This window comes from Mobula hypostoma, unplaced genomic scaffold (assembly GCF_963921235.1).
Source record: "Mobula hypostoma unplaced genomic scaffold, sMobHyp1.1 scaffold_36, whole genome shotgun sequence".
In the NCBI taxonomy this organism is placed as follows: Eukaryota; Metazoa; Chordata; class Chondrichthyes; order Myliobatiformes; family Myliobatidae; genus Mobula; species Mobula hypostoma.
Window position 1 is genome coordinate 4,464,970 of NW_026948187.1, and position 22,499 is coordinate 4,487,468.

The 22,499-nt window shown below is 46.5% G+C and overlaps 1 protein-coding gene across 3 annotated transcripts in view; it reads left to right on the forward strand.

Annotated features, from left to right (window-relative positions):
- LOC134341653 (oocyte zinc finger protein XlCOF6-like) overlaps positions 1-22,499 on the forward strand; it is a 92,568-nt gene that overhangs the window by 65,400 nt on the left and 4,669 nt on the right. The window contains exons 1-2 of one of the 3 annotated variants that reach the window (XM_063039557.1): positions 11,011-11,344; positions 11,993-12,211. The exons of 1 other annotated variant lie outside the window; for it this stretch is intronic. The gene's annotated coding sequence lies outside the window, so the exon portion shown is untranslated. Of the gene's footprint in view, positions 1-11,010; positions 11,345-11,992; positions 12,212-22,499 lie in introns of those variants that run through there. One more of the 3 variants, XM_063039558.1, reaches the window with a different exon arrangement.

Below are 22,499 nucleotides of genomic sequence, written 5' to 3' on the forward strand. Positions count from 1 at the left end.
GCTGGAAACACAGTGACGCACACACACAATGCTGAACGAGCTCTGCAGTTCAGGCAGCAACTAAGCAGAGGAGTACACGGTCTAGGCATGCTGAAGGGGGTCGGTTTAAATGCTGTCTACTTATTCCTCTCCACATTTGATGTCTGATCTGCTGATTACCTGCAATATTTTGTAGAAATTAACCATTTTGTTTTTCAATTAACCAGGTTCCTAATGATTCTCATTTTTCATTCATGGCCACATCCTGCTGGTCTGGCTCCTCTTCCTCCTCCTGCTCGTAACCTCCAGACCCCATCTCTTTCTGGAGCCCCAAAGCCCTGATTCATGCTGGCAACTCGTTGGTTTCTGACTCTGCTCCATCGAATATTCACTCGCCAGTCTGCTGTCAGACGTTAGAGGTGCATTGCACCAAACCAGCTGTCTGAGGCACAGTCATTTAAATGAGTGAAAATGACCCAAAACGTTGAAAAGAGCAGGGACGAAGGAGCTGAACCAACTTAGTCCAGCTCTGGGGAAGCTCAAGTACTCAGTGAGCTCATCGTCTTCTTCCGTCTGGAGAAAATCATGCAGGAAATTCATGCAGGTGTATAAGATGATGAGAGGTATTGATCGTGTGAATAGTCAGAGGTTTTTTCCCAGGACTGAGATGGCTAACACGAAGGGGCAGAGTTTAAGGTGCTTGGAAGTAGTTCAAGGCAGATGTCAGAGGTATTTTTTTACATAGACAGTGGTGGGTGTGTGGAATGCACTGCCAGCAACGGTGGTAGAGGCAGATACAATAGGGCCTTTTTAAGAGAATCTTAGATAGGCACATGGAGCTTAGAAAATTAGAGGGTTCTGAGGTAGGGTAATTATAGGTCGTTTCTAGAGTAGGATAAATGGGCGGCACAACATTGTGGGGCGAAGGAAGGGCCTGTAATTTGCTGTAGATTTCTATGATTCTGTGAAATTGAAGGGAAATCTCTTCTCCCACGAAGTGATGATTAGTTGCAACCTGTTATCACAGGGAGAGAGAAAGAGGTGAACGGCAGCGATAGATCGTAAAATACTGATATGGAACACAACCATGGGCAGGGACCAGATGGGCCGAGTGGCCTCTCTAGTTTACATTATGAGTGTGGTAGAGACAGGAAGTACCTGAGACACGGGATTTTATACAGAACTGATTTACCTTTCACAGATCCACAATATTAAACACCAGTCTAGTTTAAGGCTAACATCAGCAGAACAGACTCCTCCGATGCTCAGTGACCAGGGTTCAGTCCTGGGTGCGATGAGCAGCCGCAAGAACTGCAGAATCTGACAGTAACAGTCCCTCATGAACCTGCAGCTGCCTTCAGTCACCGTGATGTTTAAGCATTAAACATGAAGCTTATTTGAACTTCCTCCCTGATGTGAAGTTGCTGGTGTTGCAGCAGCTCGGATGATTCAGTAAAACTCTTTGCTCACTCCGGACAGAAATGTGGCCTCTATTTATTGTGAACTCACCGGAGCATCACAAGGTGGGTTAACTGAATGAGTCGCTTCGCACACACGGAGCAGGTGAACGGCCGCTTCCCAGTGCGAAGCTGTTGGTGTATCTGCGATGGCGACTGAATCCCTTCCAAAATGAGAGCCACTGAATGACATCACACTGCTATCAACGTCATGGCGATGTATCCAATCAGATCACGGACATGGACACGTGATCGGGCTCTCCTTGTAGCGAGTGGGACGCTGTCTTCTCCAGCATCTCCGTCTCCACATTCAAGGATCGGCGGCATTCAAGCGCCGGTGAACTGACAGATACAGCGGAACTAACGTGATGTTGTGTTTGTGATTCCCATGCACAAATCCTTGCCCTTTTCTGTTAAAATTTGCAAAACACGTCAGTGCCTGATGGACAGCTTTTCAAATTAGTTAATTTTAGTCTTCATGGTGACGTCGGGATTGTTACAGCGAGACTCAATTTAGTTTAAAGGAACAAAACCTCATTTTCTAACTGGCCACAGTTCAGGCATTCAGGCACAATATCAAACTCTCTACTTTGCTTTCTGTATCAGAATGGATCATTTCTGGCCTTTGTCAGTCTGTGACTTGGCTCAGTCTCTCTCTCTCCTTCACGTTCTGAGCATGCGCCACACACCCACTAAGATCACATTTTATTTACCCGGCTGCTTCTGGAGACTTTCCGATTATTAAGTCCATCCTGGCATTGAATTCAGGGTCAGCAATGTTATTGAATCTCAGGAGTAGGTGATTAGGCTTTCTCGTTGGAGATTGATAAACCGGCGGTAGTGTGTGTCTGGACCTGACCACAGTTGTTCACTGTTTAATGGCCTGACGGAAGCAGCGAGACGTGAGATGTCCCAGTCTATTGATGACGCAGAGAGAGTGGAGCTGGGGGAGGGGAGGCTATTCACATGCAATTTCGTAGCTTTGCAATCAGTTCATAGTGCACTGTGGTGCTGCACTGGCGGGGTCCCATTACTGGGATCAGGGCAAAGTCACTGTGGCTATCAGGATTTTGTGAATAAAGCGCCACTCTCCAACTTAGCAACTCGGGCCCGCGAGCAGGCCTATCGTTTGTATAATTACAATGCAATTCGTGGCATCGTGATAATTAAACACTGTAGCCCACCACGGCTACTCTATCCAGGCCTTTCAATATTCGATATCACTGGTAAATTTGGCCACACGGCCATCAATGCTGTCATCCGATGCATTCACATAGAACGCGAATAGAAACGTTACCAACACAGACTCCTGTGGAGCAACACGGATCACCGACAGCCAATCAGACAAGGCTCCCTTTATCCCCACCCTTTCTGACAGGTAACAGGTGACAGATGTGTGACAGTCTGGGCCCGAAACGTCGACGCTGTACTCCTCCTCGGAGAGGGTGACTGTCCTGATGAGTTTACCCAGCATTTTGATTGTTACGGTGGATTTCCAGCATCTCCAGGATCTCTGTATTTGGACTTGAATGTGCACATGAAACAAATGCATATTCACATCGCTTGTACTTTATTGAGCGGGACTAGCAAAAAAAAAGATCGACAAAACAATTGCAGATAAATTAAAATAAATTAAATAGCGGGAAGTTTGCTCTGAGATATAATCGAGTTTAAGCGGGAGTGAGCGTGATGGGGGGCGGGGGATGATGTCCGCTGGTGGAACGCCCTCTTGAACAGTTCCGTATCCCTATTGGTTGGTGCTCTAGATTGACTTTATCTGCTACCAATGGAAACAAAATATCGCGCGTCGTATTACGACAGGTTCTCGTTGTCTGGGAGATGACAGGAGCACGGGTTGCCAGCTCGATCCCCGGACCGTGGTGCTGACGAAGCTCCGTGAGAGGGCACGTTTGGTGCAGTGGCCGGGACCGTGTAAAGGCGCAAGCGGGCGATGGGGAGTCTGCAGGATGAGTGAAAGGGAACGGGAAGCTCGTCTTCTCTTCCAGACCGTTCTGCCTTGCAACCATTTGATTCCGCAACCCTTGCTGGGGTCAGGAATTCTCACTGAAAATGGAATATAAATACATAATTAGTGCAATATTAATGTTACGTACGGCAAACTAAAAGTTCACACGTGCCTTCGCAAGCACTCATTCGATTGGTTTACTCCAAATCAGTTGCAAACTATTCTCTTGTGAACAGAGCAATATGCATACATAGGCCACCCAGCCCCTGAAAACGGCTACTTCACGCAGTAATAAGGTCCAATAAGAATAATTCAAGTACAAGCGGAACGGCCATTCTTTTTGCATGTTTAGACTGGCTTTGGCTCATCGGGCTTAGGGAAGATCAGGTTTGGGTGAGGTACATTGTCTTGTAAGTTACTCTCTCTCTGTCCTCCCTTGTTCATTCCTCATTTGTTATGGCAGAGCAGATGAGTGCGAATGGCTCCTGGGCAGGGTTCTGTACGATGTGTGGGATGTGGGAAGTCTGGGAGACCTCCAGATAAACACATCTGCGCCAGGTACACCGAATAGCGCCTCCCGAGAGAAGGTGTTAAGGAACTGGAGCTGCAGCTCGATGACCTTCGACTCACACGGGATAATGAGGAGGTGACAGACAGGAGCTAAAGTGGGGTAGGACTCTTAGGTTGCAGGAGACAGGTAACTGGGTGGCTGTCATGAGAAGGCGGGGAAATGCGCAGCCACTGTGACCGTCCCCTCATTAATAGGACACAAGTTCAGATGCTATTGAGGGCGACGACGTACCCGGGAGGAGCCACAGTGACCGGCTCTCCGGCACAGTCGGGTGCTGTGGCTTAGGATAACCGAAAGATGAAGACAATTGCAGTGTTGATAGGAGATTCCTTAGTCAGAGGGAAAGCGACGATGTTCTGTGGGGGCGATAGAGAGATTCACATGGTATGTTGCCTCCCTGGGGCCAGGATCAGGGGTGTCTTGGATCGGGTCCGTGGTATTCTCAAGGGCGAGGGTGAGCAGCCCGAAGTCTGGTGAACATTGGCACCAATGACATCGGTAGACAAGGTGATAAGATCCTGAAAAGAGGGTTCAGGGACATAGTTATAGAGCTGAGAAACAAAACTTCCAGGGTAGTAATCTCTGGATTGCTGCCTATGCCACGTGATGGAATGATTTAACAGGTGATGGCGAGACCTCACTTGGGGCATTGGGAGCAGATTCGTCTCCCTTGTCGTAGAAAGGATGCGCTGAAACTGGAGAGGGTTCAAAGGAGGTTCACAAAAATTATTCTTGGTTTGAAAGGCTTGTCTTAAGAGGAGCGTTTCGTGGCTCTGGGCCAGTATTCACTGGAATTCAGAACAATAAGGGGTGAAATTCTTGATAGAGTGGATGTGACGAGGATATTTCCTATGGTGGGAGAGACTAAGACCAGATGACACAGCCTCACACATTGACTGGGTCTCCCATACTCAAAAGGCCTAGATTGGATAGTGTTTGTTAAATGTGTTCAGAAAAGTTTCCTTCATCGGTACATGGAGCTCCCAACGAGAGAGAGCACGATACTTGATTCCCTGTTAGATACTGAGACACGGCTGGTGACAGATGATTGTGTCTGCGAATTCTTCACATCCAGCGATGACAATGACATTAGTTTAAAAGTAAATATAGACCAGGAACGGTCTGCCCCGCGGACTGAAATTCTAAGTTGGAGAAAGGCCAATTTCGATGGTATCTGAAAGGATATGAGAATTGTTCATTGGGACACGCTATTGTCAGGCAAGGGTGTAATTTTGAGAGTAGCAAGCTTGTATGTGCCTGTCAGAATGAAAGGTAAATATAACAGGTTTAGAGAATTTTGGATTCCAAGAGATATTAAGGCATTAATTAAGAAAAAAATGGAGTTGGTTAGCAGGTGTCGGCAGGTTGGGAGAACTGAGGTACTTCTGTGATACGGGAGATGCAAGAGAATGCTTAAGACAAGATCAGGAACGTTAAAGAAGACATGAGGTTTCCCAAGGAGACAATGTGATCTGGGATCCCAAGGGGATTCTACAGAAATGCAAAGAGAAAAAGAATTGCAAGGGACAAAATTGGTCCTCTGGAAGACGAGAATGTTAATCAATGCGTGAAGCCAATTGAGGTGGGGAAATTTTTACAGGTTTTGTTCTGCATCTGTATATATTAGGTAGACGGCTGCAGAATCTGCACAGAATATATAGAAGTGGGGCAAAGCAGATCATGGACCACATACGTATTACAGAGGCGGACATGTTGCTGCATTGAGGTAAACTCGGTGGAGAGACTCCTGGGGCCTGCCAAGGTGCTCCTTCCGAACTTGTAGGTGGCAAGTGCAGACATTGCTCGGATTCCAGCAGAGATACTTAAATCATCCTTAGTAACTGGCGAGGCACCGTTGAATTGGGGGATGGCGAATGAGACCATAAGATATAGGAGCAGAATTGGGGAAATTGGACCAGCGAGTCGGCTCCGCCATTTCATCATGGCTCATCTAATTTCCCTGTCTGAGCGAGTTCACACAACCATAAAATAAAGGATCAGAATTAGGTCACTTGCCCCATTAAATCCATGGGTATGTGTAATGTTGTTCCGCTGTTTAGGAAAGTCTCTCTGCTGACGTAGGTCGTGGGAAGAATATTGGACAGTAAGGGACTGGGTCTCTGAGTATTTGAACGGACAGGGACTGATTGGGGATGGTCTCTGCAGGTCGTGCCAACGAATATGATAGGGTTTTAAGGGGAATTTGATTGGAACGCTGATGAAGGTATGGAAATGGATGTTGTGTGTACAGACATTAGCAAGATATTTGACAAGGTCCCGCATGGGATGCTGGTCAAGAAAGTTCAGACACTTGGCATTCAATGAGAGGTAGTAAATTGTATTAAGTATTGGCTTTGCGGGAGAAGCGAGACAGCAATTGCCTGTCTGACTGGAGACCTGTGACTGGTGGAGTGCCAAATGGATCCTCCGTTGCTTGCCATCTCCACCATTGATCTAAGTGATAATGTGGTTCACTCGATCTGCACATTTGCGGATGACACCATGATTGGGAGTACAGTGGAAATCGAGGAAGTCTATTGGATTCCTGCAGGATCTGAACCAGCTGTAAAAATGCTTGATGGATTTTAATACAGACAAGTGCGAGGTGCTGCACTTCAGAAGGACCAATCAGGGTAAGATTTACACAGTGAATGGTACACTGGGGTGTGCTGTAGAACAAACGGATCTGTGAATACAGACGCATAATTCATTTAAAGTGGCGCACAGGTATATAGGGGTTGAAATGAAAGCGTTTGACAGGCTGGTTTTCACAAATCAAAGTAGTGATCACAGGAGGTAGAATGTAGTGTTGAAGTCTCTCTCTCTCTCTCTCTCTCTCTCTCTCTCTCTCTCTCTCTCTCCGGTAGACTGTAGTCAGTCAGTTTGTGAATGTGATCTGCATGCTGGTCTGCACTCCTGTGAACATTTTAAAATTGGGAATCATTCCCTTCCTGGCTCCCATTTTCACTACCACACAACTCCCTGGCTGGTTATAATTTTCAATCAATACTTCATTCCCTCCCTGTCAGCCAAGTTAACCGCGGTGAAATATATAAGTTTCTGCGTCTGACCCTCCCCGATGGCCATTCCAACAACAGTGCATCTCAAGTTCGCGTGTCACTCCTTCGATAGCGCCCATTTCCAAACAACCTATCATTCCCCACATGGGTACAATTTCTCGCCTTTTGGAATGGGCGTCTTTTCAGAAAGATGCATTTCACAAATATTTCAGGCGCCGTGTTAATCAACAACCCGCTGATTAACCAAGGGCGAAGGGGTTTCTTGTCGCAAGAATTGCCCAGATGGAAATACAATAATCAGTTGATGCTAATGTCAATAAATGAATAGTTATAAACCTCTCTGAATCGTACATGGGCGAACGGGTTTGGTTTGTTTTCAGGATCAAATTACGTGTCTCAGAACAGAGAGTCATATAAAACTACAGCAAAAAAAGGCCCTTCGGCCCGTCTAGTCAAACCCGAAACCAGTTAAACTGCCTACTCTCACCGACCAGCACCGTAACCATAATCCTCCATATCCCTGCTATCCATGTACCTACCTAAACTTCGATTGAATGTTGAAATTGAGCTTGCATGCACCACTTGCTGTCACGACCCTCTGAGTGAAAAAGTACCCCCACCCCCGGTTCCCTGTAAACTTCTCCTTTTTCAGCTTCAACCCATGCCTTCTGATTGTAGTCTATCCAACCTCAATAGAAAGAGCCTGCTTGCATTTACCCGCAGCTATACCCCTCATAATTTTGTATACCACTATTAATCCTCTCTCAATCTTCCACGTTCTAAAGAATACAGTTTTACCCTGCTCAATCTTTCCGTATAACTCGGGTCCCCCAGACCCGACAACATTCTTGTTTTTTTTCTGTTCTCTTTCAGCCCTGTTTACAGCTTTCCTGTGGGTAGGTGACCAAAACTACACACAATTCTCCAAATTTTACTTCACCATTGTGTTAGTCAACTTCAACATAATATCCCATCTCCTGGACTCAGTACGTCGATTTATTAAATACCAACGTACCAAAAGCTTTCTTTACGATCCTCTCTGCCTGTGGCACAACTTTCAATAGATCATGGACCTGACCTCCCAGATCCCTTTGTTCCATGACAGTCCTCAGTGCCCTACCGTTCACTAAGAGCTTTCCTGATTGGTTGGACAGAAGTGCAAATCATTGCACTTGTCTGCATTAAATTCGATCGGTCATTTTTTCAGCCCATCTTTACAGCTGATGCAGATTCTTCTACAAGCCACGATAGCCGGCCACGCTGTCCACTACACCCTCAAATTTGGGGCTATCCGCAAATCTGCCGATCAGTTAAGCACATCATTCCAACTCATTGATATAGATGACAAACAACAAATGCCAAGCACTGATTACTGAGGCACACCACTAGTCACAGGCCTCCGGGCAGAGAGTCAACCCTCCACAAGCACTCTTCCAAAGCGGAATCCTGAATACCGAGCGACTGAACGTCCTTGACCAGCCGCCCATGCTGGACTTTGTCAAAGTCTTGTCGGCAACATTGCTTTCATTCACTTTCCTGGTAGCTTCCTGGAAAAACTCTGTAAGATTGGTTAGACATGACCCACCACGCACGAAGCCATCCTTATGAAGATACAATCAGCAGATATTGGAAATCCAAACAACACATACAAAATGCTGGAGAAACTCAAAATATCGGATAGCATCTGTGCAAAAGAGGACAATCGGCGTTTCGTGCCGAGACACTTCATCAGGACTGGACAGTGCAAGTTTATCCAAATAGATATATATCCAGTCCCGTAGAATAGCTTCCAATAATTTTCACACACTGATGTCAGACTCACTGACCAGTAATTTTCTGGTTTGTGTTTACAGCACTTTGTAAAGAGTAGAACAATATCCTCCAATCTCCTGGGACCTCACCTGTCCTTAAGGGTGTTTTGAATATCTCCGCAAGGGCCCCATCAATTTCTGCACTTGCCTTCCGCAGGGTCCGAGGAAACATCTTGTTTGAGCCTGGAGATTTATCCTTTCTGATTTGTCTCAAGGTGGCAAATGCTTCCTCCTCTGTAATCTGTTCATGGTTCATGAAATTGATACCGCTTTGCCTCGCTTCCATAGACTCTGCTTCCGTGTCCCGATGAAATGCAGATGCAAATAATTCATTTCAGGTGTTCGACATCTCCTTTGGCTCCACAGATGGATTATCACTCTGGTCTTCCAGGGGTCCAATTTTATCCCTTGCGATCCTTTTGCTCTGAACATGCCTGTGGATTCCTCAGTGATTCTCCTTCATCTTATCTACTAGAGGAACTTCTGCCTTCTTGCAGCCTCCCGGATTTCTTTCTCGAGCTTTCTCTTGCACTACATAAGGACCGCATGTGATCCTACTTGCCACTATCTGCTTTCTTCTTTTAACCTGCGCCTCAATATCTCTTGAAAATCAGGGTTCCTGCACATGTTATCCTTACCTTTTATTCTGATCTGCACTTGCATGTTTGTAGTGTAAACATGTCGTTTTTGAAGGACTCACAGCTTCCAATTATATTTTTGCCAGAAAGCCGCCTGTCGCAATCCATACCTGCCAGATCCTTTCCGATACCATCAAAAATTTTTTTTTTTTCAATTTAGAATCTCAAGCCACGGGTCGGATCTAACGTTTTACATACTTACTTTGAAATTATGGGCATCATTGTCACTGGCTGCAGAGTGTTCCTATACACAATCTTCTGTCCCCTGCGCTGCCTTATTCCTTAATAGCAGATTCAATATCGCACGCTCGCTTATTGGAACCTCTGTGTACTGATGAAGGAAACGTTCTCCGACGCGTTTGACAAACTCTACCCCACCTAGTCCATTTACAGTATGGGATTCCCGGTAATTATTTGGAAGTTAAAATCACCTACTATAACAAATTTAAGTTTCTTGCAAAAGTCTGCAATCTTATAAATGTGTTCCTCTAAATCCCTAAGACTGTTGGGACGTTTGTATTAGAGCCCTGTTAACATGACCACCTTTCTTATTACAGAGTTCCACACATAACCTCCAGGTTGAGTCAGTAGTGAAGAAGGCGAATGCAATGTTGGCATTCATTTCTAGAGGAATAGAGTATAGGAGCAGGGATGTGATTTGAGGCTCTATAAGGCGCTGGTGAGACCTCACTTGGAGTACTGTGGGCAATTTTGGTCTCCTTATTTAAGAAAGGATGTGCTGACGTTGGAGAGGGTACAGAGAAGATTGACTAGAATGATTCCGGGAATGAGAGGGTTAACATATGAGGAACGTTTGTCCGCTCTTGGACTGTATTCCTTGGAGTTTAGAAGAATGAGGGGAGGCCTCATCGAAACATTTCGAATGTTAAAAGGCATGGACAGAGTGGATGTGGCAAAGTTGTTTCCCATGATGGGGGAGTCTAGTACGAGAGGGCATGACTTAAGGATTGAAGGGCGCCCATTCAGAACAGAAATGCGAAGAAATTCTTTTAGGCAGAGGGTGGTGAATTTATGGAATTTGTTGCCACAGGCGGCAGTGGAGGCCAAGTCATTGGATGTATTTAAGGCAGAGATTGATAGGTATCTGAGTAGCCAGGGCATCAAAGGTTATGGTGAGAAGGCGGAAAAGTGGGACCAAATGGGAGAATGGATCAGCTCATGACAAAATGGCGGAGCAGACTCGATGGGCCGAATGGCCGGCTTCTGCTCCTTTGTCTTATGGTCTTAAGGTCTTATAACGCTTCACTAGTGAAGTTCTACAGTCTGTCCTGACGGAGCACCGCTGTGACATTTTCTCGTACTGGTAACGCTACCCCTCCTATATTAATCCCTCCCGATCTGTTACGTCTTAAATAATTTGATCCCGAAGTAGGTGTAGCTTACTTGATCAAAGTGTTTGAGCTGAAACTCGCCCTGAGCCGGACAGCCCCGTTCATTCACAGGGTGGAGCCCTCAACCCGGCTGGATCAAATTCACAGCCTGGGACTGGCTGAATAAAACGGAGAAGCTTCGCCCCGCTGGTTGCGTCAGAAGAATAAGGAGGAAAAGTGACATTAACACGGAAGTCCAGACAGAAACTACTTGGGAACGCGAGGGAACATTCATACAGCCTCTGTAATTCCGTCTGTGTTTGCTGCATTTGTCTTAGTCCCCTCTCCTCCCGCTGACCGACCTGTACCAGGCTGGTGAGGAGGTGTGGGACCAGAACTGCGGACTGCCTCATTAACCCCGGCTCATCCGGACCTGTCTGTCTGTAATGAGCGATGGACGCTCGATAACCGAATAGGGTCGGGAGCAGCAGCGCAGACTGAATTCCGGCGCAGGGTCGGCGCATTTCTCATCCGGGACCGCACCGAACTCCCTCCGGTTTCAGCAACAGAGGTAAATGTTGTCTCCGATTCTGCAAATCAGTGAGCGTTTACAGCGGGGTTCGGCTTTTGTCGGGAGCGGGAGGGAATACAAGGGGAGAAGGGAGCTCTGACACCTTCAGCCAATTAATTGTTGACCAAATGCGTTAAAAGAAACTCGCGCACGGATAGTGATATCTAAAATGTCCCACGGGCCAGGGCAGGATCCCTTCTCCTATTTCTCTCTCTCTCTCTCTCTCTCTCTCTCTCTCTCTCTCTCTCTCTCTCTCTCACACACACACACACTCACACACTCACACACTCACACACACACAGTAGGACCCGATGACAACTACAACAGAAGAGCTGAAGGGGACTCAGAATACCAGAGGGACCGTGACATTTTACTGTTTTACTGATCGGGACGTCGCAGTGGAGAATGCCGCTGATCGATTTATTTAATTAAATCCCAAAAATGATATTTAAACTGCAAATATGGGAGTTTGAAGTAAAATTAAGTACTGGAATCTCACAAAGTCTGCTAGCAGTTGTAGCAAGTAGTCATTTAGATTGTAGACATTGGGGAACTTTCTTTTCTATATCATGGGGAGTTTATTTTTTTCTGTAACAGAAATACTCAAACAGTTGAAGTGGAATGTAGAACTGGTTTGTTTGGTTTCAGCAGAGAAGCCGCTCCCTGCTCCGAGGAATGTCTGCGTGACGGAATCCGCCCTGTGGATAGGGAGCAGTTTGCAAACAGAAAAATCGCGCTGTCAGTCTCACAGAACAGCAACACCGGCCCCTCCCCCATAGCTACTAAATATCCCTCGCTTGGTTTTCTGGTAAGAAATTGGAAGAAAAATATATCCAGACCGAGACAGAACATTGTTGGTGAATTGAGGTGAGACTAATTCAGCTTCTGATCTTTATTTCCAATCAGCACGTTATCTGTGTTTCGGATCAGTGAATAAAAAGTCATGAGATCCATTGTAACGCTCCTCTGGCGGTTGTGGTGTTAGTGATCCTGCAGTTTTCCGTCTGTACGTGTGAGATTTTCTATAGTTTATGTCAAGATTAAAAACTCTTCTGGAACCAGCGGTTACAATTTCAAAGCAAGCGCGTGAAAAGCTGTTTAGCCAACACGAATTCCGTTTCCAAAACTTGTCATTTCAAATGAATTTATAGAAACACAGAAACATAGAAAATAGGTGCAGGAGTAGGCCATTCGGCCCTTCGAGCCTGCACCGCCATTTATTATGATCATGGCTGATCATCCAACTCAGAACCCTGCCCCAGCCTTCCCTCCATACCCCCTGACCCCCGTAGCCACAAGGGCCATATCTAACTCCCTCTTAAATATAGCCAATGAACTGGCCTCAACAGTTTCCTGTGGCAGAGAATTCCACAGATTCACCACTCTCTGTGTGAAGAAGTTTTTCCTAATCTCGGTCCTAAAAGGCTTCCCCTCTATCCTCAAACTGTGACCCCTCGTTCTGGACTTCCCCAACATCGGGAACAATCTTCCTGCATCTAGCCTGTCCAATCCCTTTAGGATCTTATACATTTCAATCAGATCCCCCCTCAATCTTCTAAATTCCAACAAGTATCGGCCTAGGTGATCCAGTCTTTCTTCATATGAAAGTCCTGCCATCCCAGGAATCAATCTGGTGAACCTTCTTTGTACTCCCTCTATGGCAAAGATGTCTTTCCTCAGATTAGGGGACCAAAACTGCACACAATACTCCAGGTGTGGTCTCACCAAGGCCTTGTACAACTGCAGTAGTACCTCCCTGCTCCTGTACTCGAATCCTCTCGCTATAAATGCCAGCATACCATTCGCCTTTTTCACTGCCTGCTGTACCTGCATGCACACTTTCAATGACTGGTGTATAATGACACCCAGGTCTCGTTGCACCTCCCCTTTTCCTAATCGGCCACCACTCAGATAATAATCTGTTTTCCTATTTTTGCCACCAAAGTGGATAACTTCACATTTATCCACATTAAATTGCATCTACCATGAATTTGCCCACTCACCCAACCTATCCAAGTCACCCTGCATCCTCTTAGCATTCTCCTCACAGCTAACACTGCCACCCAGCTTCGTGTCATTGGCAAACTTGGAGATGCTGCATTTAATTCCCTCATCCAAGTCATTAATATATATTGTAAACAACTGGGGTCCCAGCACTGAGCCTTGCGGTACCCCACTAGTCACCGCCTGCCATTCTGAAAAGGTCCCGTTTATTCCCACTCTTTGCTTCCTGTCTGCTAACCAATTCTCTACCCACACCAATACCTTACCCCCAATACCGTGTGCTTTAAGTTTGCACACTAATCTCCTGTGTGGGACCTTGTCAAAAGCCTTTTGAAAATCCAAATATACCACATCCACTGGTTCTCCCCTATCCACTCTACTAGTTACATCCTCAAAATTCTATGACATTCGTCAGACATGATTTTCCTTTCACAAACCCATGCTGACTTTGTCCGATCATTTCACCGCTTTCCAAATGTGCTGTTATCACATCCCTGATAACTGACTCCAGCAGTTTCCCCACCACCGACGTTAGGCTAACCGGTCTATAATTCCCCGGTTTCTCTCTCCCTCCTTTTTTAAAAAGTGGGGTTACATTAGCCACCCTCCAATCCTCAGGAACTAGTCCAGAATCTAACGAGTTTTGAAAACTTATCACTAATGCATCCACTATTTCTTGGGCTACTTCTTTAAGCACTCTAGGATGCAGACCATCTGGTCCTGGGGATTTATCTGCCTTCAATCCCTTCAATTTACCTAACACCACTTCCCTACTAACATGTATTTCGCTCAGTTCCTCCATCTCACTGGACCCTCTGTCCCTTACTATTTCTGGAAGATTATTTATGTCCTCCTTAGTGAAGACAGAACCAAAGTAATTATTCAATTGGTCTGCCATGTCCTTGCTCCCCATAATCAATTCACCTGTTTCTGTCTGCAGGGGACCTACATTTGTCTTTACCAGTCTTTTCCTTTTTACATATCTATAAAAGCTTTTACAGTCCATTTTTATGTCCCCTGCCAGTTTTCTCTCATAATCTTTTTTCCCCTTCCTAATTAAGCCCTTTGTCCTCCTCTGCTGAACTCTGAATTTCTCCCAGTCCTCAGGTGAGCCACTTTCTCTGGCTAATTTGTATGCTTCTTCTTTGGAATTGATACTATCCCTAATTTCTCTTGTCAGCCACGGGTTCACTACCTTCCTTGATTTATTCTTTTGCCAAACTGGGATGAACAATTGTTGTAGTTCATCCATGCAACCTTTAAATGCTTCCCATTGCATATCCACCGTCAATCCTTTAAGTATCATTTGCCAGTCTATCTTAGCTAATTCACGTCTCATACCTTCAAAGTTACCCCTCTTTAAGTTCAGAACCTTATGTTGTATTCTCTTTGAAACTGTTTATTGTAGGTGTATCGAGCTGATCTAATCAATGCCATGTAGAAGCAAAGACTTTGATTCTGTTCAAGGCTTCGATACATGGAGGAATATGTTCAAACAGTAGAGTAGCAGACGGACTCGTGCAGGACTCCCAAAACATTAATTTCCAGGTCGAGTAAAGAAGGAAAATGCAATGTTGGCATTTATTTCAAGGGAAATAGAATATAAAAGCAAGGAGTTAAAACTGAGCCTTTATAACACACTAGTCAGGCCGCACTTGGAGTAATGTCAACAGTTTTGGGCCGAATATATTAGAAAGGATGTGTTGTCATTGGAGAGGGTCCAGAAGAGGTTGACGAGGATGATTCCTGCAATGACGGTGTTAAAATTTAAGCAGCGTTTGGCAGCTATGCACTTGTAGTCACTGGAATTTATAGGAACGCGTCGAGAATCTTATTGAAACCCACCAGATGTTGAAAGGACTAGACAGGGTGGATCTCTCTTATGGTGGGGTATCCAGAACTAGCGGGCACACTGGCAAAATTGAGGAGTGACTTTTTAGAGCAGAGGTAAGGAGGATTTTTATTGAGCCAGAGAGTAGCGAATCTACTGCGGTGGAGGCCAAGTACGTGGGTATATTCTGTACCGGTCCCACCTTTCCTGCAAGAGAGCCCAATGATCGAATCATCTTATGCCCTCCCTCCTACACGAACTCCTTTGCCATGTATTAAACTGTATAATCTTCCTACTCCTGGCCTCGCTGTCACGTGGCACGGGTAGAAATCCCGAGGTCACAACCCTGGAGCTCCTGACCTTTAAATTAAGCAACAAACTCCTCGCTTGAGAAAAAGGCTTATCACCATTGCATAGGAAACCACAACACAGACGCTCTCCCTGTCTGACTTACTCACATCCGGGTATCCTCCGGGCTCATGCTCTTCCTGAACAACACTCTTTCTTCAGTCAGTATTTGCAAGATCATAGAAGAAACAACTAAAATGATCTGCTAAAGAGCTCCTGCACTACTGACCATGTTTTCCCAGTTAAAACACTCTCTTCTTATTCCCTACCTGTTATGGGGGCGGGGGGGGGGGGGGTGGCGTTGATTGCAGAAGCGGAACCAAATGCAAGACACAAACAATGAAATATTAGGAACAGGACGAGGTTGATCGATATAGCAAGGTGAGCCAGGAAGAAACGACACTGGGCATTGACACAGGCCCTGGACGAGACTAGGATTCGGGGCCTGGGCTGGGACTTGGACTCAAAACACGGGACCTGGACGGGGAACTAGGAACGAGGAGCTTGGACTAGGAAAACGGAACTCCGGAACCAGAACATAGACAAGGACATTGAACCTGGGTCTTGGTTGGGACTCGGAACCTGGTTCTTGACTCGGAACCGGAACCCGGGTCTAGGCTGGGACTCGGGACTAGGATCTTGGCAAGGACAGGACGTGGCTACAGGACAGGACGAGGTTCTCCAGCACAGGACGTGGTACCACAGCACCAGGCTGGGCGAGGAACTCCTGGGCTGGGTGAGGAACCGGAACTAGATGAGGACACGAAGTTCAGATTTGCACGGGGCTGGAACATGGTGCCTGGATTTGGTCCTGGAACACAGGAACACAGAGCCTTGAACTTAAGCTGGACGCTCAGAGCCTTGGACGTGGACTGGACGAGGTACTTTTGGGGAGGACGAGGTACTCCAGGGAAGGACATGGCTCTTGGACTAGGTTTGGCTCGGTTCTTGGACTCGGCTTGTTGGGTGCAGAGTCGGGACTACTCCTTGGAACTCAGGGCTGGGACCCTTTCTAGGACGCAAGGCCAGGATGACAGCCAGGACACTTGCCCAGGGAACTTTCGAGGTACTGCTGGATGGGACGAGGGACTCCTGGACTGGACGAGAACACAAAGCTTTGACTTGGACAGGACTGGAACATGGCGCCTGGAACGTGGAACACAGGAACACAGAACACAGAGCTGGGACCCTTCCATGGGAACAGGACTTAGGAACAGGGCTTTACAAACAGTCAGGGTCTCTCCTTGGGAACAGGACCTAGAGCTGGGACTCTTCTTTGACACTGAACACGGGGACACAAAGCAATAGTTCCAAACTCAACGGTAGATAATTCCTTATCTTGGCGTGGCAAGGCTCCTGTCTCACTCCGGCGGTTGAACTTGACAGGCATGCAGGCGAGGCTTCAGAAGGAAGGGGAAGGGAACAGTCCAGCAGGGAATCCTTGGTTTGAGAGGTATTTATGTGCCAGCCCAAAATGAGAATCAGGTGTCTCAATTAAGGCACCCAAAGGAACAAGGGAAAACAGGAAAACCCGGAATAAGGAATCAACGGACCGGACCATGAATCGGAATGCGGACTTCACAGACTAGACCATGACACTACCCTGCTCAATTTCACTTTGCCAATTCCAGATATGCCACCAGATCCAAACCCACTGTGGGTGCATTTATATCTCACAGGACGCTGTACAACCTCCTGTCCCTCTCTAATGCAGAGGTCACTGACACCCCACCCCGTTTCCCAGTCTGCACTTGCAGCCCATGACAGTGACAGCTGTTTCGAAACCTGAGATTATGGGGCTCTGTAACAAACACAATGTTAATAACAGGATGTGACAGTAATTAAGATGAAAAGATAATTGTTGGTTCCTGAAAGGACACATATCCTGTCTGATCCAATGGACCAGATCCTCCCTAGTTTACAACTTAATTTTGCCCAGGTGATGGAACTACCAACGATCCCATATTATCCCAATAACCACCCCCCACCAACGTCTACAGTCCCACACTCTTCCCCCCACTTACCTAACACCCACACGTCCACCCATAATCTCTACCCATACACAGACAGATCCCCATTCACCGCAAACCACCACCCAGCTCTGGGAACCGCAAGTAACAGATCCCACAGCTCAGGCTCTGTCGCAAAGCTAAAACTGGGCTCCGGGACAGGACAGCTCGGAGCCTAGAGCCTAGAGCCAGTAAATTTGTTGATGACACAAAGGTTGGGAATATCACGGATAGTGTGGAGGGCCATCAGAGGTTTCAGCGGGACATCGACTGGTTGCAAAACTGGGCTGAGAAGTTGCAGATGGAGTTCAACCCAAATAAGTTTGAAATCCTTCATTTTGGTAGGTGAAATATGATGGCAGAATATAGTATTAATGGCAAGACTTTTGGCAGTGTGGAGGTTCAGAGGGATCTTGGGGTCGGAGTCCATAGGACACTCAAATCTGCTACGCAGGTTGACTTTGGTTAAGAAGGCATACAATGAATTAGTCTTCATAACTGTGAGATTGAGTTTAGGAGCCGAAAGGTAATGTTGCAACTATATAGGACCCTGGTCAGACCTCACTTGGAGTACTGTGCTCAGTTCTGGTCACCTCACTGCAGGAAGGACGTGGAAACCATAGAAAGGGTGCAGAGGAGATTTACAAGGTTGTTTTCTGGATTGTGGAGAATAGGTTGAGTGAACTCGGCCTTTTCTCCTTGGAGCGACGGAGGATGAGAGGTGACCTGATAGAGGTGTGTAAGATGCTGAGAGACGTTGATCGTGTGGATAGTCAGAGACTTTTTCCCAGGGATGAAATGAGTAACACGAGAGGTGTTTGGAAGTAGTTTCAGGGAGATGTCAGGGTAAGTTTTTTTATGTAGAGACTGGTGAGGGCGTGGAATGGGCTTCCGGCGACGGTGGTGGAGGTGGATACAATAGGGTCTTTTAAGAGAATACTGGACAGGTACATGGAGCTTAGAAAAATAGAGGGCTATGGGCAACCTTCTGTAATATCTAAGGTAGGGACATGTTCGGCAAAATGTTGTGGGCCGAAGGGCCTGTATTGTGCTATAGGCTTTCTATGTTTCTATGTATCTAATAAGACCCCGGACTGGTCCATCCTTGCCCCCGCAAAACCACTCCTATCCCCACTTTGTCCGGACCATTGATCCCATTTCCAGCTCATAAGTCTGCCGGTGTTTGCCCCCCATGTGGTGAATCTCTCTGCTCGCCACCACCGTGAGCTCAGACATTTCCACAGATGAGCCCCTCTGGTCCCCAACGGGAGAAACATCCAGCCATCCCGGAAATTAACCTCGTGAACCTACGCTGCACTTCCTCAGTAACAAGAATGTCCTTTCTCAAATTTTGAGACCAAAACTGTACACAGTACTCCAGGTGTGGTCTCAGCAGGGCCCTGTACAACTGCAGAAGGACCTCTTTGCTCCTATACTAAATTCTCCTTGTTATGAAGGCCAACATGCCATTGGCTTTCTTCACCGCCTGTTGTACCTGCATGCTTACTTTCAGTGACTGATGAACTAGGACACATAGATCTGGTCGTAATTCCCCTTTTCCTAACTTGACTCTATTCAGGTAGTAATCTGCTTTCCTGTTCTTTCCACCAAAATAGATAATCTGATATTTATCCACATTAAACTGCATCTGCCTGCATTATCATAACATCCTCCGCACATTCCACACTGTCACCCAGTTTTGTGTAATCTGCAAATTTGCTAATGTTACTTTTAATCCCTTCATCTAAGTCATTGATATATATTGTAAATAGCTGCGGTCGCAGCACCGGGCCTTGCGGTACCCCACTAGACACCACCTGCCATTCTGAAAAGAACCCGTTAATCCCTATTCTTTGTTTTCTGTCAGCCAACCAATTTTCTTTCCATGTCAGTACCCTACCCTCAATACCATGTGCTCTAATTTTGTCCACTAATCTCGTATGTGGAACCTTTTCAAAGGCTTTCTGAAAGTCCAGGTACACTACATCCACTGCCTCTCCCTTGTCCATTATCATAGTTACATTCTCAAAAATTCCAGAAGATTAGTTAAGCATGATTTCCCCTTCGTAAATCGATGCTGACTTGGATCCATCCTGTTATTGCTATCCAAATGTGCATAGTTCTATGAGATTAAAAGTAAATATGGAAAAAGTGAGGTCTGGACCATGGGGTGAGATTCTAAATTGGAGACAGGTTAGTTTTGATGGTATCAGAAAGGATCTGACAAGTATGGTTTGGGACAGGCTGTTTTCGGGCAAAGGAGTACTTGGTAAGTGGGAGGCATTCAGAAGTGAAATTTTGAGGCTGTCTAGCTTGTATGTGCCTGCCAAGACAAAAGTTGAAAAGTAACTGGTGCAGGGAACCTTGGTTTTCAAGAGATATTGAGGCCCCGGATATTTTGTTCCTCTACATGTGTCACAGTTGGGAACTTGGAGACAGGCTTGGGGTCTTGAGGCTTGAGGCTGGGGGCTTGTTCTTGAGGCTAGGGTACTTCGACGCTTGGGTGTGGACTCAGAGCCAGAGACTGGGCAAGGACCCAGATCTTGGGATTTGACTCGGGCTCGGACTCAAGAACTAGGCGAGGACAAGACGAGGCTACAGGACTAGACATGGTTTGTGTGAGGAACTCCTGGGTCGGGCGAGACACAAGAACAGGTAAAGGCACATGGACAGGACTCGGATAGGACTGAGGTAGGCACGGACTGGACGAGGGCCTTCAGCAGCACGGAGCCTTGGACTAGAAGAGATGGGAAAACAGAGCCTTAGACTAGGGGAGACGGGAGCACGGAATACAGAGCCGGGACCCCTCCTTGGGAACAGGACGTAGGGCCGGGACTCATACACAGATCGCTGAACATGAAAAGACGGATCCCAACACAACGTGGCGGCAAACGGCCGGACCAACGTAGTGAAGGCCAGGACACAGAGACAGTTGCTAAGACTAGGTAGTGGCAAATGGCCGGACCTACCTAGCGAAGGCGTGGACACAGAGAGACAATTCCACACAACGAAAGACAGTTCCTCATCACGACATAACAAGGCTCCGGTCTTGCTCCGGCGGTAAAACTTCAGCGATACAGGCGAGGGTTCCGGGCTAGGTGAGCAGACAGAGAGTCTGGCGAGGTATCCAGGCAGAGAGGCGAGGTATCCAGGCAGAGAGTCAGGCGAGGTATCCAGGCAGAGAGTCAGGCAAGGTATCCAGGTAGAGAGTCAGGCGAGGAGGGAGAGACAAGGAAGGGAACAGAGCAGTCCAGCAAGTAATCCCTGGTTTGCAGAGGTATTTATGTCTCAGCCCCAAAATGAGAATCATGTGCCCACAACAGAAACTGGGGAAAACCAGAAACCCCGGAACAAGGAACCATAGACCAAACCGTGAACCGGAACACGGACTTCACGGACCGGGCCATGACAAACTGCCTCAGGCTGTTGGGTGCAACCAACACAGATTAATAACTGCAATATCATAATTGCACGCTCTGAGCTCATCCAACACTTTTTAGTCGTCTTCCATTGGTTCCGAAATGCTTCCAAATGGATTTTGCTCTTTTATTTGCCCTCTCTTTGGCTTTTATGTTGGCTTTGGCTTCTCATTTCAGCCAGGGCTGTGTCCTTCTGCCTTTCTAAATCTTCCACCTCTTTTGGATGTATCTATCACTCACTTCCCGAATTGTTCCGAGAAACTCCAGCCATTACTGCTCCATTGTCAGTCCTACCAGTTTCCCCTTCCAATCTCATAGAAACATGGAGAAGGTCATTACAGAAACATGCCTACTCTGGAAGATCAAATTGGTAATCTATACGAGGAGACAAAGTAGATGGGGGAGATTTTAAATATTACTTTTGCATCTGTATTTATTCAGGAGATGGTCACAGGGTCTATAGAAGTGAGGCAAAGCAGCATCAACTTCATGGACCCTGTACAGATTACAGAGGTGGAGGTGTTTGCTGTCTTTGGGCAAATTAGCGTGGATAAATCACCACGGCCTGACAAGTTGTTCCCTGGGACACTGCGGAAGACAAGTGCAGAAATTTACGGGGACCAAGCACAAATATTTAAATCAAACTTAGTGACAGGTCGGGGACGGATTGGAGGACAGCCAATGTTGTTCCGTTGTTCAAGAAACGTTCTAAAAATAAACTACGAAATAGTACATCGCTGAGCTTGACATCAGTAGTTGGAAAGTTATTGGAACATATGAGCAGGAACCGAATATATAAGTATTTCGATATATGTGGACTGATTAAGGATAGGCAACATGTCTTTGTGCATGGTAGGTCATGTCTAACCAATTTTCTAGAGCTTCTAGAGGAAGTTATCAGGAAAGTGGATGGAGGCAAGGCAGTGGATGTTGTCTACATGGACTTTAGCAAGGTACTTGACGAAGTCTCATATGGGAGATGGGTCAAGAAGGTTCAGTCATTCAGCATTCAAGATGAGATAGTAAATTAGGTGAGACACTGTCTTTGGGAGAAGCTAGAGTGTGGTAGCAGATGGTTACCTCTCTGACTGGAGGTCTGTGACTAGTGATGTGACATTAGGATCAGTGCTGGATCTGTTGTTGTTTGTCATCTATGTCAGTAATCTAGTTAATAACATGGTTAACTGGATCAGCAAATTTGTGGATGAAACCAAGAATGGGGTTTTAGCGGACTGCGAGAAGACTATCTTAACTTGCAGTGCGAAATGGACCAGCTGGAAAAATGGCTTGAGAAATGGACAATGGAATTTAATGCACACTAGTACCAGGTGTTGAACTTGGTTAGGACCTACCAGTGTAGGTGTTACACAGTGATTGGTAGGGCACTGAGGAGTGTTGTTGAAGAAAGGGATCTGGGAATACAGGTCTATAATTCACTGAAAGTTAAATCACAGGTAGATAGAAACGTAAAGGAATGACCATCCGAACCATCTGCCCACACGTCCGTCCTCTTTGCGCGCCTCCGGAAAAGACCATGAACTAGC